The 26,859-nt window shown below is 47.1% G+C and overlaps 1 protein-coding gene across 15 annotated transcripts in view; it reads right to left on the bottom strand.

The window, feature by feature from the left end:
* Positions 1-26,859, bottom strand: part of KLHL3 (kelch like family member 3) — a 118,471-nt gene that overhangs the window by 80,766 nt on the left and 10,846 nt on the right. For 7 of the 15 annotated variants that reach the window (XR_014618849.1, XR_014618850.1, XM_084295245.1 and 4 more), the window contains 7 exons: positions 25,891-25,976; positions 25,336-25,516; positions 22,315-22,482; positions 5,602-5,724; positions 4,007-4,094; positions 2,624-3,052; positions 2,132-2,275 (listed from right to left, as the gene is read on the bottom strand). The gene's annotated coding sequence lies outside the window, so the exon portion shown is untranslated. Of the gene's footprint in view, positions 1-2,131; positions 2,276-2,623; positions 3,053-4,006; positions 4,095-5,601; positions 5,725-9,503; positions 9,607-16,793; positions 16,881-22,314; positions 22,483-25,335; positions 25,517-25,890; positions 25,977-26,280; positions 26,387-26,859 lie in introns of those variants that run through there. The other 8 variants (XM_084295244.1, XM_084295247.1, XM_084295234.1 and 5 more) reach the window with 8 other exon arrangements.

Raw genomic sequence — 26,859 nt, 5'->3', positions numbered from 1 at the left:
GAGAGAAAGCAGCGCAGGTAAAAGTAGGTCCTTGGAATAGGGTAAAGAAGAACACAGTGCGTGAACCTGCCTATTATTATTATTATTATTATTATTATTATTATTATTATTATTATTATTATTATTATTATTGGCTGGGATAATCTGAAGGGTGCATGGCACGACACTCGTTGGACTACCAGCAAAAGAGATCCACGGTGTGGTCAGCAGACATCTTGGCAGGATCAAAGCCTTATTTTTATATCTGTCCATTCCAATTGCAGCGTTTGAAGCTAGAAATAGTGCAGGCATAGCAGGAGCACCATATGGAGAGCACACTCCTCTCAAAGGCCGGGCGAGGGAACAGGGGTCAGGCGGTGAGCTCTGTGCAGACAATCTCATTTCAACGCTGAGCGCTCGCTCGGGCGCTGCACCGAGGCCTCGGCTTTTAGAGCAAACACGATGCTAATCTGATTGTGCTAAAGGTGGCACACAGCAATACCTGCCTCAGGGAGCAGCTCGATTGCTTTAAAGGTAAAACAAATAAAGTCAGCATAAAAGGTTGACACGCATTCCGTAAGATCAGATTTGACAGCCATCCTCCAGACGTATTTAATACAAAACATAGATGCCAGTAAATCGCAGAACCTCTGGATTCTCATTGTATCTAAGGAAGGTCTTCTGGTCTTTATTCCTATCTCTCTACCATGTAACTTCGCCCAGGTAGCCAGAATGGGCTCCTCAGAGGGGTTTTTGTTTTTCTCAGAAAATTCTGCAACATTAACCAGGGTGGAGAACATGCAGGTGAGGCTAGTGCAAAAAGGCAGTTGGAGAGGGGCAGGAGAAGAGCAGGGCTGCAGAGAGGCAGGAGCATCCTCGCAGCAGTGCCGGGCAGAGGGTGTGCAGCACGGTGTGAAGGCTGGCTGGGTCCTGGAGGCAGCAGCAGCCTGCATTGCCCAGCCAGCAGCACTGGCGTGACAGCACCCGAGCAAACAGCCACCATAAGGACAGCGGGAGAGGTTCCCCTACACCTCCCATCCGGGCGAGCAGGCTGACCTTGGGCACGGAAATGTCAAGGACGCATCGGAGCCTTTTCCCGGTAATTCGTCCGGACACCATCGCTCCTGCAGGCTGCGCCCCAGGACAGGCAGTACCTGCTTATCAGCAACCGGGGCTGACGTGCCTGGGTTGTTTCTGAACCATGGATGGCTTTTTTGTTATAAAAACACCCTTTTAATGTTCAGCATTTAGGTTAATATACTGACTAGTTTTAACATCTCAGCAGCCATCCTTCTGCAAAAACAAACACTTTACAGTCCCAGAATAAAAGCCTTGAAAGGCCAAGTATGCACAGGTGGGATGACAGATGCAGAGGTTATTTCCTTCATATAGCAACAAACCACCTTAGACCCCCTCATCCATACAGAAGACAGAAATCTGCCTTAAGTAGCACTCACCAGTGCACTGAGTACACCGTAACTGAACCACTTGGCTTGTAGGATCAAAGGTAGGAAACAGGTCGTTATCTGGGACTGTTAGGGATAGAGAAAGGTTTTACCCAGGCTAAGTTCCTGAAATACTCATAGGAAATGGATTGCTTCTGTTTTAAAGCTCGTCACCCATTTCTAGCTCCACCAGGGCAGACAGCCTTCCAGAGCTCCTCTTGCTCTGCCTGGATTCTCAGTTTCCCTCTGCCTCCTCCTCTCCACCACTCCCTTGCTGGGAAAGAGCAAAGACGAAGCTTCTCACAATATTTGGCAAGAACACCTACATGATGCAACTGCCCAGAACCAGGACTTAACAACCCACAGTTCATGTTTACCAATCAGGACAATGCAAATTAAGATTTGGGGGAAGGAGGGAGGGCAGCATTTAGGGACTTTCAGCAGCTGGAGTCTCTAGGTCAAACAAGTTGTTTCCATTCACTTAGGTCAGTTTTAATTTAAAAAATAAAAATAAAAAATAACAGCTACAAAGCAATGGAAATCAAAGGCCAGACTTTGGCACCATTAAGAAACCCAAAGGATTTTACCACCCTAATCCCCAAGTCTTGGGCTACCAAATACCCAAGGTCTCACCAGACTCATCCTTTGCCTTCCCAGGACTTTTGTCTGTGTAGAATTAGAGATTTTGTCCATCTGTCTGCACTTACCAAGTGGTGATGCTCAGATCTCTTCTGGGAAGGGTCAGGCTGACCACGTGTGCCATAAACCAACTGTACCTTCACAACAAATCCAACATGGGAGCCCATCAGTTTTACGGCTCAAGCACAGGCCATCTCCTTTCCACAGCACACCTGAGACAAGAGAAAAATTGGTGTCAGCTTTGAGATACGACAACAACCAAGTGCTACACTCAGTAAAGAGTGACTTGAAACCAGAATAAAAAAGGTGCTGCATTCCCACTCCCAGTCTCCGATTTAGGTAGTTCAGCTGGAGTTTACAGTCTGGACAGGTTAAACAACTTGCACAGAAGACACTCAAGCTTTCAGGTGTACATTATGAAGAACTTCAGATTGTGATAGCCTGTGCGTCTGGCATGCTGAGGACTCCAGAAGTTATAGTGTGTCAAGCATACAGGAGTTAGTCCCAGGAGCAGCAATACCCCCAGTTGATGCACTGATCACAGCAGGGACATAACCAACCTCAGGGAGTTAAATAGGTGCCGGGCCTGGATTCGCATCACTCTCTTGGAGCCAAATTCAAGTCTGCTTTTCCTTGTCTGCTGTTTACTCCATGTAAGTGCCAAATGACATTAACATGAAGGCTCCCTGAAATTCCATCTCAGTAACATTTAAAAACACGCTATTGATTTGTGTCTGTCTTGTGTCGAGACTTGTCAGCAGGCTGCTGTGAAGGACACGCGAGGAGAGCAGGGCACTCTTCAGAGACGCTCAGCAGCTAACTGCAGCTCCCAGAGGGATCCGCACACTTCGGTAATCAAGATGATTCCATTTTCCCAAGCCAGATGGCTGATTGATCTGATATTATAGAGCACATGGTCAGACTAAAATGTTTTTTCACGCTCCATTACACAGTCTACTTCCAAGTCTAGTTAAACGTCTTCAGATCCTCTGGAGAATTAAAAAAAAAAAAAAAAAAAAAAAGAAAGAAAGAAAGAAAGAAAGAAAGAAATAAAATAAAAACAACAAAATACATTACTCTAAAAAATGTCGTAAGATAGAGTTACAGCAATACCATTGTTCAGAAACTAAGTCTTGATCCTTCTTAGAGAAATCAACGCAACATACAACTTTTCCTAGGAAATATTTTGCTATTGGAATACTTCCAAAAATTTTGGATGTCACAAGGAATGGGCATTTGCAGGACAACTGCCTCACTTTACCAATAATGAAAGGCCAGGACAAGCTCAGCTTGCCTCTGCCCAAGTCTGCTTGCTCTGCTTTGATTCCCACGGAGCAGCCGCCCATGGTCCTCAGGGTAGCCTGGAGGCTCTGCACGTTACCAGGAGCACTGCAACCCACAGCTCTCAATTTGTCCATTTACACCTTACTACACCTTATACTGATACTACTATAAAATACAGCAAAAGTCTTCAGACATTCTGTTATCAAAGCGTTTGTGCAGCTGCATTTAGACAAAAACCCCAAACAATCCAAGCCTGCAGAGCTTTGAGCATGAGTTGCCAGAGCTGCCACGCTCACCACTCTGCTAGTCAATCTGCAGTGGCTGTGTGTATTTTCTCCTGGGAGCCTCTGTGTAAATATGCAGAGCCCGGATTTATGAAACTATTCTTTTTCTTCTTTGCTCAGTTTTGAAAAGAAGGAAGAAAAATAACCAAGACTTTTTCCCTGCCTCATCCTTTTATTATATTGACATTTTGTCCTTTTTTTTTTCTAATCTCTGGAGACCAGGGTTAAAGTTTCATCTCAGCCACAAGTGCAGTGCTTGATAGAATTGTTTCAGTGCCTAATAATTATTTGTCCACACCATAAAACTATTATCTCCCGATCTGTCATCATTAGCCTTTACTGTTTGGCCAAAGCAGCAGGTTGCATTGGTCATACCTGAAGTACATGCTGGGCTGGGCGGGTCAGAAAACACGGGAACTGCCTGCACAAAGCAGACCTTCGGCTAGGAGTATTGCTTGCTTTCCTGGAGGGGAAGAAAAAAAAGGGGACAATTCAACACAAACAAATTAACAAGCAATTACAAAACAAAAACGAGCGATTACTCTATTGACATATTTCCTCCCAGCAGTTTATGGGTGCAAACTATTTTTTGCATTGGAGAAAAATCAAGGTCATATTATGCTTAGATTGGATCTGATTAATTTTTCATACTAAAAACATTTTCAATGCCAGATGGCTGATTTGTGGTCATTTAGAAACCAGAAGGCATCAGTCAGGAAAAGAAAAAAGCGTTCAACTTTGTTCACTGAACAACCTTTTTATCTATAGCCTTGCTAGACAAATTGTACTACATACTTTTGAGCAGGGAAGTCATTTAAGAGAAGCATGACCCTTTATGATTTTAACGTATCCATTTCCCTAGCCTTTAAAATTATTCTTTCCTACTCAAGCCAAGACTCTCCCGGGTAAAATTCCAAAGCACAGAAATATTGACCTCTGTGTTACCTTTTGCTAGGAAGAAAGATAGCAAAAGATCTTTGGGTCAGCTTTAACATCGTCCAACTTGGGGACACTGAGAGAGATGCATGGGGAAACCTGGAGTCTGGCTCTGCTGTGACTGCCGTTGTCACCTTCAGGGCACAGTTTGCTAACTGGCAAACAAGGAGCGTCCCCTGGGGACAGCGGAGCAAGGACAGAGCTGCTGCAACCCGCACAGCAGTGACCAGACCCCAGTTTGTCAGTGCTGGGGCAGAGAGGAGCAAAGTGCTCAGCTCCCTCCTGTCCAGGTGAAGTCCAGGCTTGCACAAGCGGTGCAGAAGCTCTTCTGTCCTGCTTATGCCCGGCTCCCCGCTGCTTAACATTTGACAGAATGTCGTTGGGAAAGGAAAAAAAGCGCTACTTAATTATGGCCCTTCTGTCGTTCGACTCAGGGGTTTTATTAAAAGGGAGAAAGCACAGAGAGCAGCTAATCAGCTGCTCCTAACAAATGAAGTTCTGGAGATTGATTTTTCAAGTGATTAGCGGTGCAAACATGCATTTTCGCAACTCGAAACCTTCACATTTTCCTCCAACCGCTACTTTCATTAACCAAGAAAAGATCAGAAAAGGACAGTTAACAGCCTCAGATACAAATGGTTTTATCACCAGAGCACACAGATGTAAAAACCTATTTTGCAGCTTTGCTTTCCTAGTCCCAATAGCTCCACAGGTCCCATGGACAGCTTTAATTAGAAGCCAAAGCCGTTGCTGTACCTTTGCACATACAATTCTTGCATGACAAAACATCCCTTGCTGGACAAAATGCCACTGAGCTTCGCACAAGCCATTCACTGCCTTCAGCAGCATCTTAGCACCGCTGCCCCTGCGCTCACGTTAGAGGCTCTAAAGACAGAGCAGAACAGCTGCCAGCACCTTACAGGCTGAAACAGGGACTGGAGTAGCTTAGAGACAGATGATACACCCCAAAGGGATCTAACACTAAGTTTGGTGGCATCAGGCAGTTTACGTGCTTGCTGTGCTTCTTTCCATACTTGCCAGTCCCAAGAGGTATCGAGCACTTGCAGCTGACAGCACCGCTGGGAGTGATGAGTGCTTGGCCCTCACGCAGTACAGCTGCAGGTAACACCAAGCCATGAAAATTAAGGCGAGAGAACCTGTTCAATAGATCACAAACTAGATTTAGTTTAAACCTCCAAACAGGACAGCATTAATAAAATCATCATTTGTTTACCATTCATTGCCTGATTTTCTGAAGGCGAAAGCTGTACAAGTTTCAGCAGCGACTTAATACCTTTCTGAGCAAGGGACTGGATGGGGAACAATTTTGCTTGCACCCACAATCAATGAACACATCTCCACCTCCTCCCTGGCTTCACACGTGCGGCTGCCAGAAGACAGACTTCTTCCTCCACGTGCTCTGTTTCACCGTACCAATACACACCCATATACTCCCCATCCTGATGGGGAGAAAAGGAATTTATTTCATCAGGCAGATGAGGAAGTCCAACATGACCACTTTATTCTGGCAGCACATGGCAATAGCATGTGGCCAGCTGGACCCTTGCCATACCGCAGGGAGGATTTTCACGAAATTAAAATGCCCCTAGCTCACAGTGGAGGAAGCATTTTCCACAACGAAGGAAGCATATAGAGACTGTGGATCGCTCAGTCTCCAGCAGCTGGAGGGGCAGGAAGGGGAGCTGATGCTCTTACTTCATTCTCCCCAAAGCAACCTTAGCCGAGACAGGGCTTACAGCAGGTGTTAGACTCTATTCCTTCGACCTCTTACAGCTTCCAAGATGCAGCAGCCGTGTCCCTGGGAGGGAAGAGAGCTCTGAATTCAGGGCACCGCTGCCACACGAGCTGCTGCAGCGCTCCTTTCACCCACGGCGCTCTCATTACGCAGCACCACAGGGCATTCACTCACACCGCCAGCGGCAGCTTTGCAGCCCTCCTGCAAGGGAGGGGACTTCGCTTCCAGTGAGATGCAGGATTTGCAATTAGTGCAGTTGTGCAGGACGCTGTTACTGAACCTGCCATTAACAATTACAGTTAACTGGTGGTGAGAGGACAGCATGAATTAAGGCACCATCTGTGCATCATACAGGTAGATATAAACGACTTGCTGTCAAGATACCGCACACCGTATCTCCAAACCCAGCCTTTTTGGGGCACTGCTTTTCATCCAGACCTGCACAGTGATTAAAATACACCAGTGGGACCAGGGTAAAATAAGACCACACGGGCTCAAGATCTCCTTCCCTGCCCTCCAGGGTGAGCCTGTCTCATAGCGATCAGTGAATTCATCCCACTCTCAATGGCAGGTTTGTTTTTCTTCCCCAAACTGCCAGCACAGGAAGCTCTTAGACCAAAATTTCACTCCTAAGAGAAGTTTCGTCCCAATGTGGAGCAGCTGGAAAGCCACCTACAGCTGCTTTCTAAGTGCTCCTTCAAAGAGAAAACTACCAGATAATCAAGGGCTGTCACCAAACCCCCCGTGCCTCAACCTCCACTGCCTGGCCTTGGCACTGCTGGTGGAAGCAAGCACCAGCAACAGCCACACTGAATATACAGGGGACCTGAGAGTAAAGGTGGATTCCTCATGCTTACATGGGCTCAGAGATAATCTCACCGCAGTTCTCAGTAGAATTAATTCATGCACTGTGTGCGCAGTGCTATCAAGATATGAGAAGGGATGGATTACATAAATACACATTTGTCATGGGGAGTGGAACAGCTGAGACCAATTTTCATTTTCATTTTCGCTTCTGCACTTAGATACGCTTTGTAGATACTTTCCTTCAGCAAATGATTCAATCCATCACAATTAAAGTAATACAATGTAATCTTTCCTTAAATTGTTCCCTTTCTGCCAGATACACAAGTTCAAAATACTTTCAAAATATGTTCAAAGTAACAGTTAAAATAGAAAGATTATTTTCAAAATTAGCACAAATCTCCTAATGGGTTCAGAATTACATGCTGGGAGTCTTGCAACGCATTGATTTTTGGTACTTAATTTTAAAAGATTTCCAAGGTACACCAGCATGAATCTGAGCTGATATTTCCCAGGAAACTCTAATGGACTTGGGTATTCAAACCTCTGAGAAGATCAATCTCCTTTCTGGTGCGCTGCTGCAGCCGCTCTCCTTCCCCACGTGCTCAGAGCAGCGGTGCCCAGCTGGGGCAGGGATGGATGGAGCAAGCCCTGCCTCCTCGTGACAGCAGCCCACCGGCCCCACACCTCATCAGCAAAGCAGTAGGGGAGGTCAGAAACACAAGATCAGAAGGACAAATATAGGGAAAGACGCCAAGCAGAAACGTGGACGGTGTCTGTTACTTGCACAGCGGTGGTGAGGAAGAGGGAACGACCAGCCACACGCTGGGCTGCATGCCCCAGCAGCTTTGCTCGCTGCTAACTTGGGCAGGTTTGACCCACAACTTAAAAGCTTTTACTAACCATTCACAAGCTTGCACAAGTACACGTACACACAGATAAGCCTGTCAAACAGCAAGTAAGAGCGATGCTCAGAGCGTCTGCCCTCTCCTGTAACCAGGAAACAAGTGAAAAAGAGCAGTTCGGCATCACCCCGGTTAATGAATGTGATTTTTTCTATCCCCTCGTTCCATCTCCTACTTGTTTTCAGCTCCCTTCCTTGCTGTACCTACTGAATGATTGATTTCACGTCCAAGCTCTGCAATGAAGCAACGCCAGCAGTGATGCTTATTAGGTGAAGAGCTGAGGACTTCCCAGCACGAGGCAGACCAGCACTCTCAGCAGTAGCTGGGGAAACCACGCGACGGCGTGCAACGCGCACACGATGCCCAAGGAGCAGAAAAACAGCAGCAGGTTTCCTCCCCGTGCTGCCCCAGCACTGACAGCGGCCACCTGCTCTCACACATGCCAGCTCAGGCTCACGCAGCACGTTCTGGAAAGCAAATACGCTAAATTGTCAGTGCTGCCTTAGGAAATCATGACGTGTCTTTTTTACAAGTCCTAGAGTAATCGTGCTTTCCGTGAAACTTGGCTCCCCAAATTGCAGAGCTGCTGGTGATAATTGTAACAGAAATGGCATCCACCAGCATTGTAAGGATTCAAGCTTTCATTAGCTGTCAAAACAGGGTTTCATACAAGCAGCACTGTTGTTTCAGGAACCCTTCCTCAATAAAGGATTCAAAGGGAACCATACCCACACCAAGCTATAGATCTGCATGTTACACTAAAGCACTTGCCCTGCTCACCACAGCCATCCAGGAGCTCTGTAACTACTGAGAGATGTGAAGGATGCTGAAGTAATCAGCACATTCGAGCTCTTACTGTAGCAGGTATGCAGCTGCACCTGGAAAACAGCCTTAGAAAAGCAACTGGTGTAAAAGGAGTACAAATTCACAAGTTTTGCAAATGTCTCAGCACATCCACCACGCAGCAAGCAGTGTGTGAGCACACATGACAAGCTTTAGCTGGTCAGGATGGGTGCCAAAACCAGTAACATCCTACCTGTTAGGTGTCCCCCAGCTGAGTCTGCAGAAAAAGCACTGCCGCTTGTCCCAGCTGGGCTCGGGCATCCCTACATTGTGCTGCAGCACCCAGCAGGAATCTTGCCCAGAAGACACCAGCCACACCATGCCACACGTTATCTGTGAGCACACGCTGGAGAGGAGGGAAGGAGCAGGGGGACGGGGTGACAGCCCTTATCCCAAACCTCTCCCTCTCCTCCTGCCTGCACACAGCACGATGCAGGTGAGCCAGGCTGGTGAAGCAGCAATGGGACACCAGGGAGATGGAAATGAGGCTGCTTTCAGCACACAGCAACAGGCAGTGCCTCCGAGTGCAAACCACAGCTTCTGGAGTCAGTCTCCGGCCCAAACTGGTCTCAGCACAGGAGGAAGCTGACCAGTTGTGCAGTAACATATGAGAAAATGTGTCAGTTACCTATCAGAAAACGTGTCTCCCTGCCTTCACGTAGGAGCTGAGGACCATTCTGCTCAGAACCACTGGATACAGCTATTTACAGCAGTGTTGAAGAACCCAATTCCTGCGTGGCCAAACGCAGAGTTACTTCACAAGGCTACTCTGTGCTGAAAACCCCCATAACCCTTCACTTACATACCCATAAATTAATACACCAGAACTTGTATTCTTACTTCTCATGCATACGTTATTATTACTCTACCCCATCTGAAGATGGTGGAGCTAAATGAAATGCATGTTTAAAGCAATGAAAGCTCTTTCCATCATCTTCAGCAGAATTAAATGACAATCTCGATGCCCAGGTCCTATCACATTGTGTTACTATTAATACTACACATATTAGTACGGGCAGCAAAACACAACATTATATCAAATCCTGTCTGAACGGAGTCTTATCAAAGAAACGTCTGACAGAAAATACATCCTCCTAAAATAACCGCGGTATTTGCTAGTGGCACCCACACAGCGCAGCACTGAAACTCCTCGGCTGCTTTCCAAGCTCCCAGAGCAGCGACGTGCTCACGAGAACCCCGAGGGCTGCTCTGCTCTCCCTCTGCGCAGCCACAAGCAACTCGTCCTTCTTCCAGCACTGTAAAGCTTCCTGAAACAAGCCCGGTCTTACAGGACTCATCTGGACACATCCCGTTAAGTTTTGCCAAGCTAAAAGCCAAAGGGTTAGCAGGGTATTTGGGATTAAGCACATTCAGCAGGTCCAGTGCATTCCAGCCTTCCACACGCACCGTGATAATGGGGACACCACACATCAGCAACCCAGCCAGGATGTGCAAGCAAGGATTTGTGGACTACAGGGAGATACCAGGCACATTTAAACAGTAAAAATAATACCTTGAGAAGTCTCTGCTGTGGCCTTATTTTTACAGTTTCAATGCTCAGTAGTACTCAGCTGCTCCGCTGAAGCAGGGCGCTGGTGCCACCTGCCGTTTGCTCGGGGCTGGCAGGTGAGCACGGGCAAATCAAACAACATAAAAGAAAATGACATGCTAAATTGAAATCTGGCAGAAATGAAAATGCTTCAGATGCCTCGGGGCCTCCTGTGGCTGTTTAGGGACGAGAGTCTTAGACAAGATTTATTTACGTGGGAAACACCACAAGTGAATCCTTGCTGACACAGTCCTTAATGCCACGTGAAATTCACCACAACACCGTCCTGGAAGCAAAGGGCAGGAAAAAAAAACAGATACACATGCTTACTTTTAGGGGGCTGGGGGGCCCGGCTCCCCCTGCCAGGGGTGAGGACAAGCAGCCAGGGGCCTGAGGGGCTGCAGCCACTGGCGCTCACCCCGCTGGTTTTTGAGATGCCCAGTTGGAGTCCTGCCCTCACACAGAAACACCAGTTTGAGTTTGACAAGTGAGGATCATTTTATCATTTTCCTGGGGCTCAACTCATATAACTCCCTCTGTCCTTCCCAAGAACTATTTACTGACAGATGTGCTCTGCCATAAACACTTAACAACCCACTGCCCAGCCAGAAGATGGATTTCATGCCAACGTCGGTGCTGCACTGTGCAGAGGAGGCAGGCAGCACATCTCTGACACAGCACAGGCAATGCTGCTTTTAAATGGAGCCGCTGAGGCCAGCAGCACACGAGCAGGGTGCCTGGGGGCCATGCGGGGAGCAGCAGCTGTCGGGGAGGCACGCTGAGCATGCATGGGGAGCTCCTGCGAGAGCTAAAAACAGAGCGGGCAGCGAGAGCCAGGCGCACGCCATCCCCCCGCTGCACTTGTTGTGGCAGCCTCTGGCCGAGGCATGCCACAAGTCCCTGCTCAGAGCCATTTCCCTGCCTCAAAATGCTTCCTGGGCACCCAGGGAACAAGCCCGTTGTAAGAGCAGTGCCGTGAGGGCCATGGAACAAGGGCGTGATGAGCGCGACCCTTCGTGCTCCGGCAAGTCACTTGCTGAGGGAAAGGCTGGGATAAAACATTGTTCTCTGCAATGCCTTGGCTCTGGTTGGGTAAAACCTGGACCCACACTCACTGGGAAGCTCTCTCAATAAATTCAGACACATTTTGTGGAGCTGGATCACAACGCAGCCCGCAGAGACCCAGCTTGTGGGCACACGGGTACACGGTCTCTGCAGATACCAGTGTCCTACCTAGGGCTGGCCAACTCCCACAACGCTCCCCACTCCTCGAATTACCTACAGATGGGTCCATATAGCTCAGACTGGCACAGCTTTAACTTCCAGTGGAAAATATATCAGATATGTCAAAACATCTGAAGTTAAACCTGAGGGAGTGGTGCCAGAAGGCAAGCACAAATGGGAAGATGGGCTCACCCTTCTGGAAGTTTCTGCCTGAACACCAAACCTAAATGTTGGTCGTAAGAATTAATTTACTTCGTACCATCAAACCTAGCCTAGGCACCAGCTTGGCAGTGAAGCCACTCAGTTTCTCCCCAGGGCAGGTCCCTTTCTTTTCACACTAAGACCTCTCGTTACCCTGTCCAGAAACCCCCTTTGGAAAAAAAAATAAAATAAAACAAAATTGTTCCTCATCTATCCCAGAGCCTGACGTGCTATCAGCTGAAATGTCACTTCAAAAGCTCCTGACAAAGCCCTTCAGGAAAAAGGGCCCCCAGCATCTGCGACCTTTGCGCCAGCTGCTTTCCCATTTTGAGAAGGGTTTAGGATGGCTGGAATGGCCGATTTCTTCCCACCACCCCTGCCTTCGAGCAGGTGTCAAAAGTTCATCTGATAATTACGCCATCGGGAGGTGGATAATAGTTTAAATTCCTCGGGCTAGATTGTCTAGCTGGAGGACCCGAGTCAATCCTGCTGGCTGGCAGTGGAGGTGCTCGTCCACAGGAGCGGAGAGCTGCACTTCTGGAGCTTGAGACCCCTTCCTCGGAGGTCTCAGAGCACAGAGAGAACTGGAGAGGCAAAAAGTATTCAGAGGAAGCAGGTGCAGCTCCCAGAGCACCCCTGCACCACAGTCTGTGATGGTAATATGATGTAAACATCCACCCAAACTGTAAACCGCACAGAAAGCCTGCAAGCGGCAAAGCTGCATCCCTGCCACAGCATTTTGAAAGCAACAAGACGAGGGTGGCTGGAAAGCTTTGCTCGGGGACATCTCGTCCTACCCGTGGACGCCTGCACAAAACGATTCCCCAGAGCACTGCAAAGCAATGTTTTGGAGCACAGGAACATCCCGGTGAACTCGCTGCGCTGATGCTGGGCCCAGACACAACCCAGAGCTGCAGAAATGCCCCGGCTCCAGCTCCTCGCCTCCACGGTACCTCACCAAACAACACACCTTGCTTGGTATCTAAACGTGTAATGGCAACATGCTTCTGCCACCAGACATTACTTCAGCTCCCAGGACTTTGCACAGCTTCCAGGCTCGGTAGAAGTCTAACACGAAACTGCTGGAGTCAGCAAGGTGTAAACTGGCTCCACCAAATGCAAGCCGTCCCCTGCATTCCTCAGCATTTGGAGAGTGGGAGCAGCCCCTAATTTCTTTAATACCCTGAGTAAATACAAAACGGTTTACATTCCAGATCTGTATAAAAGCTATAAAAGCGGCCTGCTTCTAACAAAGGTTTGTCTCGCTTTTCTTTTTTTTCTGGCCCCCTTTCAAAGCAGAGAATCGCAATCAACCTGAGCTGGCGTCCTTCCAGCACTCAGGAGCACCACCAGGGTAAATTGTAAGTGACTCCAGAGCTGGCCACTATTGTATTCCAACACTGGGCCTGTTTTGTTCCAGTTAATGGTGCAGCTCTGCTGACTCTCAAACATGCTGGAGAGAATAAATTGCTGCAGTTTATTCCCATCCAGCTGACATTCCCGCCGTGCCATCACTCATGAGCAGGGATCTGCACGTTAGAAATGTAACCCACCACCCCAGACAGCCCTCAGTCCTCGGAGGGGAGTGGGAGGAGAGCAGACTTTCCACTTCAAGACTCAGCATTGACTCCATCCGCTGGCAGCAAGAGCCCCAGACCCAAACTGATGGCTTAGAGGTGAGTAATACTTTAATTTCCAGCATATTAATTACATTCTCAAGTTACACGATAGCTTTTCAGGGGGTGGGGAGGAGAGGCAGGGCTGTGATTTGCCATTTCTGATCGTGGTGCTCCCCTGTCTGGCACGCTGAGCTCTGCCTTACCTGCAGACTCTTTGAGGGCTGGCGTTCAGGCATCCTGGCAAGCCAAGCGAGCCCATCCCTCAGTGTGCCTGCCTACTGGAGCATCTCTTACCCTTGTTCCCAGGAACCAGGCTGTCCTCCAGTAAGACTCCGGCTTCCAAAGTACACATGGAGTCTGCTGACAGCCAAGAGGCATCCCAGCCCCAGAGTGTGTGTGCACAGGGTGAAGCCATGATGGGCTCTCCCCTTTGAACACCTCACTCCATTAACAAGTTACTTTGCAAGCAGCCGATCCACCAATACTTTTAGTGTCTTGGGCTGGGAGAAGAGGCAAACGGTCCCCAAGGCATTCGGCTGCTGCTTTACACTCAGCTGGGCTGCAGGCTCAGGTGTGCTGCTGAGCATCTGCTGGGCTCCACAGCTTCTTCCTAAAGGTGGCTCACCAGCAGGTAGACAGAAAAGAGCAGGGACAGAGATGCTACAGGGGATTTTGCATGGGATTTGGATTTAGTCTTTCGCCCTGCTCTACCTTGCAGCAGCAGCAGACTGCTCTGATCCTCTAACAGCACATCGTTTGCAGCCACAGAAGTTCACAGACCAGCAAATTTACTCAAAGTTACCAGCATGAGCCATGAGAACACCTGGGTATTCCCTGGGTATTCCCCTACAGCAGCCAAGGAGGCAGGACGCCCTGTTCCTGCCCTGGCCATGCAGCAGCTACAGCACAATAAACATCTCACACTCTGGTTAGGTCTTGTCCAGAGGGCAGTGAAAATAAGGGACAGGGAGGGGATTTTTGAGCCTTCCAAATTCAGATGAAAAAACAGCTGAGGATCAAGTGTTTCCTTAGCAGAGCAGGGGGTGAGGTGTACCTGAGGGTAGGACCAGCCTCTTGGCAGGACCTTTATTCTCTCTGTTGCCTGGATGGCAACTCATCCTTTCCAGATTCAGCTTTTCAGCTGTATCAGTTAGTGGATATGGGGTATCTGAGAGCATTTTCCATAACACTATCTCACTGTGCTGTTGCTTCGAAAGATAGTGAGAAAATTCACTGGTTAGTCCTCACTGCCTGAGAGAAGAACTTCATCCATTCACCAAAAACAGTCAAGAACTGTAGCTCACCTCTACCTCTATTGCATGCTTAACTCTAAAACTTTGAGCACATTTATCAACCAGCTCTCTTAATAAGCAAACTTTTGGGGGAGAGGGGAGCAGGCAGAGACAATGCCCTGGCTTTTCTATGCCATGTGCTGCAGAGAAGCCTTCAGATCATCATTTCCTAACTTCCAAAGGCTACGGCTGATGGGGAAAACCCCTCGCTGCCTGTTTGCAGAGCAGCTGGGCACCGCTGCACCCACCTAGCAGGCACTACATGGGGCACTTCTGTTTTCCTGAGACTTTGCAGCCATTAGGCATTATAGCTTGCTTACAGGACACTTCAGCAGGAGTTTAGCAGACAGCCTCTCTCTGTCCTTCTCTGGCAGGCAGAAATTTCAAGCCTTGATGTATTTTTAGGACTTTTCTACCTAGGAAGTTGGCGTGTCAGCTGCCAAAAAGACAGAAACCCGAGCACCCACTGAGATCGCTTCCTAGATAGACTCCTCAGCAATCAGCATGACGTCTGGTAGATCAAGGGACCACCAGCAGTTTAGGCTCAGGCCACCGGTGGTTTTCATTAGATGAGCTTCTTACTGTAGAAGCCTTTTCACAAGAGGGGAGCAGAAAGTATATGACCAGAAAAGCTTTCTAGCACTTGTAAACAGAAACAGGTATGTGCCAGCATAAAATGCAATCTGGGGTGAGAAAAATAAGTCGAGCCTCACTTTGCTAATGAAATGGCATTAAAATCTGAGATTCTGGGCACTGCACCATCTGTGGTTCCAAAGCTATTGCTGTGGTTTACATCAAGTCAAGTGCAAGCTAAACCCAGGCCTGGCTTTCTAGCTTGCCTTTGGGTGGAAATGAACATATTTGCTTTAGCAATGCACTCAGGTTGCTTGGCAGGTTGACAGATTTGCATGACACCAGCTGCTTCCAGCTCAAATGCCCCACACGTAGCTAAAATTAGGCTGCTCAGATTTCCTGGAGGGGACTCTACTGCACAGCCCACGCCCAGCCTTCGTGTGGGCTCCCCAACAACAGAGCTCACTGCTCAGCATGAGCCAGGCACACAGGGCGTTGTGGAGGCCCAAATGCCATTGCTCCTTGCTTAAACTAACCTTTTGCTCCCCTTGAACCTAGGGAATGGCACGTGCCACTGTCATTAGAGCTGACTGTGAGAGCTGAAACGGGCCGGTCTTCAGCTTCCTAGCGTCAAAACCAGAAAACACAGAGCAGGTGTGCCTTTATTGTGCATTTGAGAAACATCTGTGCAAGTTACTTAGTTTTACGGAACACTTTGCCAGCTCCATTTTCTATGAAATGGCTTGGGTTTTGTAAAATTATTTCCCTTTAACGTTTTCTTTGTACAGCAATGGCTTAATTTATGCTGCTTGAATAATGACAACTTGAGGAACTGACACTTTTAATTACATTGTCTAATTCTACAAACATGCCTCTGAACTAGTGATATTCTTATTATTTGCACTTTGCACGCATGATTTATGCTCTGTATAATAGCTCTGTGGCTGGAATAACTTTGAAAAAAACGGGACAGTAGCACAGGGACGGCTGTCCCCAGCAGCCAGACGGACACCCTGCTGCTGGGAGGCCAGTGAGCTAAAAAAAAACTCGGGGCATGTCAGTGAAACTGGAGATGAGAGAGCTTTAAATAACACCGGCCTCACAATGCAAACACTCTCAAGGGAAAACCTGGGTTTCGTGCTTAATTTAAGGGTTTAATCTCACCCAGGGAATTTGCTCCATGCATGGAAGCACTGGCACTGCCTGTCCCCACTGCTGGTGGCTCCACGGGTTGAACACGTGCCAGCATCACCAGTGTTGGTGGAGCTGACACGAGACAGGATTTAAGACCAGAAATCACAGCGGGCACAGAGGTGAGGTGACTCACCCAGATACAGCGTGGTGGCTGGTGGCCTGAAGGCCAAGTGCCACTGACCCTGTGCAGTGACTTCCCCTGTCCGGGGCACAGGAGGCAGCAGGGACAAGGTGCCAGGGTCAGGGCGCAAAACTCGGTCACTCACCTCTGCTTTCACCATGACGTTCTCTTCTGCACAGCAAGAGCATGGGCAGGCAGGGCTCAGGAGGTTTCATCTACAGCTCTACCAGCTGTAAAACATCAGGGCTGCAGGGCAGAAGGATCTGGCTGACTGTCAGGATACGTGTGCCACCCAGGGCACACCTGTGTTACAAGAGATGGCAGAAGCTATAGCAGGAGAAAGATATGCAAGTTCTGCAAAAGCTACCCCAGCTTACTATTTGCTTCTGAGGGTAACTTCGCTATTGGCATCAGTCTACAGACATTACATTTGAATGTGTTCCCACCTGAGGCCATGCTTTCTCTTGGCTCCTGTTCAATGCAATTTAAATGCTAGGCAAAAGAAAGAGGCTCTGAAAAAGGCTAGGCAAAAGAAGAGGCTTTTTTTTTTTTTTTCCCCATTTTGTCCATTTTGGTAATTACTAATGTAGTACTGCCATCCTATGGTATTGCAGTCACAATTCATTCAGTGCTGTTCACAAAAATTGTCTTCATAGGTAAGTATCAGGTCTGGTCTGGGGAGAGCAGGGATCAGAACACACCACGCGCTGCAGAAAGTGCAGATGTAATGCAGAGAAACAGCAAGTCATCGCGGGCACCGGATAGCAAACCCCTGAGTCATGCACAGTTCCATGCACTGACCACACGATTCAGATCTCCTAAGCCTGCTGGAATGAGATCTCCACCTCCTTGGAAGGTGTGCCCACATGAAGCACTGAGCTGGCTAGGCTGCACTCTTCCTTGGCCCCGTTAACTTAATCCTGATGACTCACAGCAAAGTCACCACCGCACTGTAGGGTGACAGGGGCAACTGGCTGGCCGAAGAGCCTAAGGTGACTTTTTCTACTTCACACAGGGGGTACAAACCCATTTCTGGGACAATAGAGACCATTCCCACACAAGCATCACCCAACAGGAGCTGCTGAGGCTGTGCCCACTGCAGCTCCCCAACAGCCGCTGCAGGCTGTGGCCACGGCACGAGAACCTTCCCGCTGAGGAGCCCCCTGAGACTTATTTTACCCCCTTTGGACCCTCATGATTTCAAGTGGAAGCTTAGCATCTCTTAAAATAAGCTCTAAGCATCTTAATTTTGGTGCTTAAAAAGGGATTTGGTCACTTGGTTCTAGGAACTGTCTGAGTCCAGTTTGACTCAAGTGTCCGATGTCCGGCGGCAGTTCAGCTGTTGCCCGAAGAAGGGGTGGGACGGCCAGGATTTTCCAGCCCTGAGAAACAGCTGTACCCAAAGGAGGTGTGTGACAGGAGGGACAAAGTCAATTCACTCCTGGCCCTGTCTGCTGCCCGTTTCCAGCCGCTGGGTGAGGGGCCTGGCTCCTGTGGGGCGAGCACCCCACTAGGCGGCCCCCGAGCCCCACCTGGAGCCACCGGGCTCACCCCTAAGGGCTGGAGCTGGGAGCCTCAAGGCAAGCAGAGGGTGATGTGGATGGAGAGGTGATGAGAGCCCCTCTTCTCACACCATACGGTGAGCAGGACGTGTACCATGAGCGATAACACGCCAAGTGCACATGTGCCGGCACTCTGCCCATGGACACCAACATCCCACAGGGTGTGGATGTGACATTCCTCGTGACATTCTGCTCTGTACAGTGGTCAAACTCATTTTAAACTCAAAGACTTCCAGGTATGGAGGCCGGACACACTTCTCAGCAGCTGTGCTGTTCTCCATGCTTGGAAGTCTTTGCAAATCCCACAGCAAGCTGCGGGATTAGCTGTCCTTTGAAGCCAGCGCACCTTTTTGTCTTTCCGGGACAGCATATATGGCAATCCCCACAGGACTTCCACCTACAATTGTTCAGATGCCAATCTAAAATCCTACCTGCTTGGAAGAAGGCATTAAAAACCTAACACACACAACATGAACCTTTGAAACAGCACACTTCAGCGCTACATGTTCTGAACGTGTGCTACGAAAACTGCCTTGGTATTCAGCTGCAATTCTATAATTTAGAAGGGCTCCCATCAAGCTTCAAACCCAAGCAGGACTTTGCAGTTTCTGTAAATACCTCACCAATGGCCACAATAACCTCTTCAGCTGTTTGCTTATTTTCAGAATATCTCAGCTGATGCAAGCCCGCCCACCTCCCCATCCCAAGAGCAGCCATTAAGAATTCATTGCACAGCTTGAAAATATCGCGGATTTCCCTGCCACCTAGCCAGTCAACTCAGGAGCCTTGCTGGGTGGGAAATGAAACCAATAAAACTGCTCTTTTCTCACGTCCTACAGAAGCCTGGCATGCACCACCACCCTTCAGCACCGCAGGAGCAACAGAAAAGCTGCTTTCATGGCACATAATCATGTCACCAAGTAACTTGTAACTAGAAAACTCACTGCTGAAGTGGTGACGACCTCCCCATTTAGCCCTGTAGCACAGAAGACAGCTCAAGACAGTGCTTTTGCCTTCCCACTGCCTTCAATAAGAATTCATTCTTTGTGATCCTACTTTCAAATCACTGTTAATTTGTATAGGGCAGTGCCACAAGACATCCAAGTGTCTAGCGTACACTCCCAAAGTTTAAGCAGCTCTATAAAAATAAGCAACACCCCCAAGTGCATGTAGATGGCTTGCAGAATGCATCACTCAAACTGACTGAAGGCTGCTATCCCGTATTTCTATTTCAGCCTGTTTTCTAAATAAAAGGCATGCCAAGACATTAATATGCTGATGCAGTCTAGGCCTGCCCTCCCTCTAAATGTAGGTTCAGAATTGCACTCCTCCTTGCTCCCCACACTCTTTATAACACGGTGTATTTCAGATGCAGCAGATGCTCATTTTGATCCGAAAACAGATTTAATGGGTTTTCCATGATCTAAACACCTGGCAAAAGGGCTTCGTGCAGCCTTAATACTTTCCTAACCCGATGTTAAATTTATCCCTGTGTTGCATATAGCATAATTCTGCAGCCATGTCAACTATTCAGGTAATGCTAGAATGTCGTCATTATGGTTTATGTCAGCAGCATGATCTGTATGTACCTTGTAATCATTCTGGTGTTGGGTTGCAAAGGTCCCCGGACTCTTCATTTGGCTGAGTCTAATTCCATCCTCCTCACAAAGATCTAGGGTTACACTAAGTAAAGGTTGACATTTACAGGAGACACTAAGACTGCTGGAACGACTCGCCAAGGTAAAGCCCTGGCTGTGTATTCTTTCAAGGGCATAAGCTGTGTGGTGCCAACATTTCTGCTAGCCCGCTGTGCTCAGTGAGGCAAAACGGGCCAGGGAAAGACCTTTAAAGCAGGTATGTCAGTCCAGAAGTTCCTTTAATAACCTGCACATCTGATTTTTATCACCCTTTTTCTTTGGAAGAAAAAAAAATCAGCCCATTTTACAGGTACTGAAAACTGACTACACTGCCCATCACCTGCTAGACTGCAAGGAGGCAATGCCAAGCATCACGGGGATCCAGGGTGGACTACAGCCAACACTGGTTTGTGGCGGGAGCCCAGGGCAACTCAGTAACATTGGCTTCCCTTGCCCTCCCTTCCACATCCAAGGATTTAGGATTATTCAGCAGCCCTTGCATCATAGCACAGCCCTGCTGATGGTTGTGTGATACAACCTTGGACAGGAGCCATCCTCGAACTGCTTGAGGGATACTTATAACTCAAGAGCAACAGGCAGAAATATGAAGGCCATGGGTGGTCTAAGTACATGCGTAATTGCTCTGCTGGATCAGGGCCAAGGGCAGCGCCGCAGGTTTGAACGAGGCGCAGTGACATGTTCTCACCAGGGATGTCCAGATGCCCTAAAGCAGCCCATTGTCTCACGTGGCTGCCTACGGTTGCCAGGTGGCTGCACCAGGCCACCCCGACCAGAAAGCAAACAGCCTTCTCTGTAATCTGTTTTGATTGTTTTGGAGAAGGACAGAAAGCAGGGAGAGAGAATACATCTCAGATAAATTATTTGGACCAAATCATTATGCAAAGCCTCAGAAGAGTTCAGATGTGTACACTGATTTTGTTTTTATAGCCAACTGACCTGTCAGAGGTACCTAAAGCCCAGTCTGTGGAGGTGCCTCCATATCTCTGCACTGTGCTCCTATCTGCATCTGGTTAGATACTTCAATCAAAACACAGAAAAACCCTAACAGAACTCAGAGCCCAATTTCACTTGTTAACTCTGTACTTTGCAAAGGTCCGTACCAGTAGCCTTGGTTAAACACCGCCGTGCTCTGGAGGTGACCTAAGCCTACTCTCAAATACTGAAGGATGCTACTATTTTCTTTGGCACGTACCACTTGCTCTCTGAGCAGCATACGTTCTGTTCACAAAGCATAGCCATTGTGTCTAAGGAAAATGAGACGGCTCTAAACACGCTGCCTTATGTTTGTCTCTTCAGGTTCCCAGGGTAAATCTGAAGGCTCAGCCTCCTTGCAAGACTCAGCATCCTGGCAGGGCCAGGGGAATGTCACAGTAAGTGCAAACGGTGTGTCAACTATATTCAGCCTCTTAAAGCCCTTGTCGCCATCCTGCCATATTTTTTCCCCCCACACACACTAGGAAAAAGTAGAAAGCCACCAGCGTTTTGCTGACCATTGGTTCCTCAGCCAATGAATCTTTAGCAGCTGGTCAGTCCCCCAGAGTTGTACCACTTTAATTCAGTCATTATCTATTAATCTTCAAAGAGCACTTTACACATTTTTAAGATTATTATTTATAGCATCTTAGAGGTATTTTGTAAGGATCAGCTCACACACATATTCAACAAGTGACAAAGAGGCAAAGGTCATCATGAATATCAAGATCTGGACCTTAAGCCCTGGAAAAAGGATTTCTGTCTTGGAACATTTCCTAGCTGGAATTGCTAAGAGAACTGATGGAGAAGGGGATAAGGCTGGAAATACTTGAGTGGCTGCCACACAGCTTAGCCATTTGTCAGCCTCCTTCAAAGATTCCCTTCAGAACAGAGAGTTGATTTAGAGCACATACTCAGTCAAGAGCTGGGGAATTCAGACTATCTGGAGACCGACTGACATCTGAAATCAGGCTAGGAGGAAAAGGCTGACCTGGGTTATTTTGGAGAAGAGAGAGATTATAAAAAAGACCATTACCCCAACAAAACAAACCCAAACGCTTCAGTTGCACATTTATATGTGAGACACATGGTTCAAAAGCTAAATGAGAAGGATATGAGCAGACATCAACACTCCACCATAGAACAAGGACATATCTTGTTCTGCAAGTATTTGATCACCTTAAAACTGCTGTTCTTGATTAATCAGAGACCTTATTCTAAGCTCTATGTCAGTTGAGCTCTAAGGAAAATGCCAAGACAGAATACCAAAGTTCCTTCTCATTTCTCTACATTCAACCTCATTGCAGTTACCACATGCACCATGGATGACAATTAAAACTAAACCAGTAAACAACTAAATCAGGTACAGATCTCTGTAGAATGGGACAATTACTAGAAAGCAACACAGATCTTTACACAAACCACAAGATGTGGGCATCAAATTGGCTTACAATGTAAGACCAGCAACACTTACCAGTTATCAGCTCTTCTTTCTACTGATTTGGTGGTAACAGTCCAGTGAGGCATTTTCTCTTGGAGCATTTAAACATAGACTGGGTATGTATTAGGCTGGTGCATGATCAGAAAAAACACAGTCATCTTCTTCTGTTTCAAATAACGTGCTGGCAACACAACCAGGTTTCTGCAGATCAGAAATTCAAGCTAAAAAAATTGCCTTTCTTCACTATATATAGATGCAGAGTCCCTCAGCAAGCCTGATTGGGTCTTCCTATGGAAGCACACCTGTGTTCACAAAGGTAAAGAGCATACATTGTCCGAGCAACATGGCCTGTTCTGTGACTTCAACTGCTAGCATTACATCTTGAGTGTTCTTGTTCTATCAGAAAATATTTAGAGGCTGTAACATTGGCTCATTCACATTTCAAGAAAGCCAGCACACTTAATTAGTGATGCTATCAAACTAGGATCTTAATTTGTAGCTGATCCAGATAGAATTACTCACGTAAATTCATCTCATTTATTTCCTACAAAAAAGGCTGAAGTGGAAATCTCTCACAGAAACCTTCCTTATTGTGTTGTATCCAGTGGAAGAGATTTGTTTTTTTTTTCCTGCATTTTTATCTTCATTTGAATGCATAAGTAAGCTAAAGCATTTTAATAAGCACTGGTCTATGGGGGGAAAGAAACTCCACTCAAAAGCCTCTTCAAATACATTTAGAATTAAATAAATTATTATAAATAAAATAGGGACACCAAATCATCTTCACTGAAGGGTGTATTGTTCCATAATAATTGTTCCAGTGTGGAAATGCTTTTGTCAGCCACTTAATGCCAATTTCTCCTCCCCCAGGGTCTACAAAACATAAGAGCTACAAAGGGTCAATTGGTGGTATTTGAATGTCGCATTCGTGCTACACCCACCTTACACGTTCACTGGTACAGAGAATATGATCAGATAACAGATTCTGCAGATTTCCGAATACTACGAAAAAGTAGGTATTACTCTGCCAGTCTGATGCAATTTTACTGGGACAGGGACAGAAAAGGCAGGAGAACTGCTGTAAAATTAGGAGACAGTACATATTAGAGAGTCTTGAGTTAAGGTTAAAAGTATCAAATGAAGTTGCAGGTGTTTGTGTAGAGTTTACACTTTCTTTGACAGTGCCTGAGCAGAGCAGGAGCAATGGGGAGAGACTGGCACAGTGACAGGATACTGCTGAGCCACGAGGGCATTGTCACTGTGCTTTATAACTAATGATGAATTCAAGGAAAAAAATGAAAACATTTTAAACAATTTGTCATAATCCCAAGCATGAGGTTTTAGCTGTAGTGGGCCAAGTTCACAGATGGACTAATTCCAAAGTCAGTGGAGCTCTTTCTCTACCACCTCAGCAGAGAGGTGTTCACACCATCAGGTCCCAGCCAAACCTGACGTTCCCCTGTCCAGATGGAATTCCTTCTGATGGACAGAAAGGGAGATGTTCCCTTTTGTAACCTCACTGACAGCTGAGCTGGGAAAGGGAAAGAGGGCTGAAGGTCTTTCTTCCAGTCTGGCATTATAACCATTTAATTTTTTTCTCTCTTGTTTTGAGCAGAGGCTTGTTCATCATCCGTTCCTGGTAAGTACACTGCAAATTTCTTTGTTAGACAATTCACTGGTTTACTACCTCAAGCTTAGTTTTCCCCACCTCATCCAATATAAAACAATCAGGGTAGCCAGAAGACAGCATGCAATGTCAGGCAAAGAGTTTTGCTTTTGACAGAAGCACCTGAAAGGCCCCAATTTGTTTCACAACAATGAAACATCACCGTTTTTACATTCAGACATGTGCCCTATATGTTAAGGGAAAACACATCAACTATGTGGCTTTTCTGGGGTTTAAACCTGTGCAAGAGAACATGCATTTTAGCAAAAAAAAAAAAAAAAAAAGTATATATATACATATACATACATACATATATATATATACATATATATATATATATATATATATATATATATATATATATATATATATATATAGTTGTGCCTTGTTCCCTTAAAGTCCCAGGAAGGAAGATCCTTCCTTCTCCTTTGCTCCTTCTGAATCCTTTGACTTCCTATGCTCTTTGCATCACTTTTTTTGCATTTCATTGCTGCCAAGCCCCACCACTAAGTAACAGTCCTTCTACAATGACCAATTCCTACACATTGACAAGTAGCTTTTATGGTACAACAGTGTGCCTGAATGTGTCTTTTCAGAGGAAGTCTGCACCCTGGTCATTACAGAAGCTTTTCCTGAGGACTCTGGAATATTTAAATGTGTTGCTGAAAATGAATTTGGATCTGTAGCATCCAGTGCACATCTCTCTGTTTCTCCAGGTAAGCACATATGGATTTCTGAGCAGAGCAACTAAGCACAAGAGAATTAATTTGCTGCGGTTCAGTGCCAGGCATAGCCACAGATATGTAACAACCAGAATTCAGACCCAAACACTTCTGTAGGCTCAAAGAGAAATGCCCCCAAAATGCTATCAGCTTGGGTGCTCCTCAAAGCTGAATGCAAGTTATTCTGCATTTCTGCTCCTGGCCCTTCCTCTTCATAGGTCAGGATGACAAGGTGCAGATGTAGATCTCTCTGACAGAGGAGTCTCATCCCTGAGCTTCATCCATTCAGGAATCCTAGCTTAGCCCAACGCACCAGTTGTATTGACACCTTGTTTATTGTAATACACGACTTGTCTGGCTTGTGCTGTCTAAACAGAACAGCACTTTGTGTGTAAGCCAAAGCTCACCAGCCCCAGTGAGGAGACAGGTTTGGCTAATGCAGCTGTGCAAGTTTTGGTTTACACAGGGCACAGGCAGGTTGAACTCCCACCCACCCGCCCAGACATACTAGTTTCACTCCCTGTAACTGCAGCGTGCTGTACTGATGAACCATTACTGTTTTCTGCCTGACCTGGGGACAATTCTACTTCCAGGAGCAAAAGACCTGGAAAGCTTTGCAGGTGCTGCCCGCTTGCCAGCTGTGCAAGTCACCATGAAGAAACCCACCTTCACGAGGAACAGCCAAGCTGCAGCCAAGGACCGCGACGCGCCCAGCCTGCCGTCCTACAGCACGGACACCCCGGGGCTGGGGAATCGAGCGGAAGCCACAAACTTCAGTCAGATGAATTCAAAGAGTGAAGCTGAAGATTTTCACGGCGTTTATGAGAATTCACCTCAAGCTTCTCCTCTGCGGTAAGACAAAGAGAAAATTCACATCCCTTGGTCAGTTTTATACCACACTTAGGGAATTAACTTTCTAGTCATCTCAGCAATACAGCTGCAAAGCTCCTGTGTCCCATGCCCTAACAGCTCAAACGCATGGGCATGCAATAACCTGAGCTGTTTACCTGTATGACAATAGGAGCTTGCAACACCAGCCTAGCTACAGAACAGCACAGGCTCCATTTGGCAAAGTATGTAACAATCTAAAGGCTCGGGTAGGTGGATAATGGTATTTGCCGAAATGCCTATCTCTAAATAACTTTAAAAGCATAGCCCCAAATAATTATCCTCTAAAAGGTCTTTGGTTCCACAGCAGAGAAAAGGGAAAGGTCACAGTACCTGGAAATTTCAAGTAACTGCTCTGTTGCCACCAAGTTCCTCTGGAGCCTTGACCAAGCGGCATCACCTCATGTTTCCATTCGTCACTGTAAAACAGCAACAAAGCTTGAGATGCTCTAAGTGTGGAGCAGACTGAACCTATAAAGTGCTCTGTAGGAGACAAGTTCTGAACCAGTAACCCACTGAACAGAAAGAAAACTGTCCTGTGTCATGGCAGGGCCATTTCCTGCTCAGGAGATGAGGATTTTCCTCAAGAAAAAACATTTCTTCTTATATCAAGACTCAAACCAATTTCTGTCCCAAATACAGCTCTCAAGTAACTATGCACCTATGGCATTATTAGATACGTTGTTTAGCCATTCCAGAGAAACTAAACAAGTTAGAACTCACACCCAAATTTTAGCAGAGTTTTCCAGGTGTTTATTGGCATTAACGTAGACCTCAAATACCAAGAATTAAGAGCTCCAAACTCAGCACTGCAAAGCAGCTTCTTCAGTTCTGTTTGTGAAGGGGAAGCTACGAGGCAGACGTGTGCCTCCTCTCCCAGCTGAATGCCAGTAATGCATTACAGGGGTACTGTTACATCGTGTGTAAACGGCTGGCTGTGACAGAAAGCATTCTCTGTGCTATAGATTATTTCTGGATGTGCTCAGCCACTTTAAACCAGTTGTTTTAACAATTCTGGACACCCTCCTCCAAATTTACTACTGGAGAGACCATGCTGCAGTACAAATTTCTCTGTGCACAGGAACTTTTTACCACATTACTGAGTAAAAACGGGGTTTGCTTCAATAACCTGCAGCCCCCTGTGTTGTTCATTTAGCCCCAGGCTCACCCACAAAACCCAGGCAGTCAATCTCTAGTGAAATCAGCTGGGACCCTACAGAGAGCCCACTGCAGAACCAAGAGCCTGGCTGAAGCTAACTAGCACAGACTTCAGAGACTGCAGCCCTGCCAAGCTGCAGAGGG

This window comes from Netta rufina (assembly GCF_964035555.1).
Source record: "Netta rufina genome assembly, chromosome: 14".
NCBI lineage: Eukaryota > Metazoa > Chordata > Aves > Anseriformes > Anatidae > Netta > Netta rufina.
Note: the sequence above shows the minus strand (reverse complement) of the source record. Positions and strands in the feature narration are given on the sequence as shown.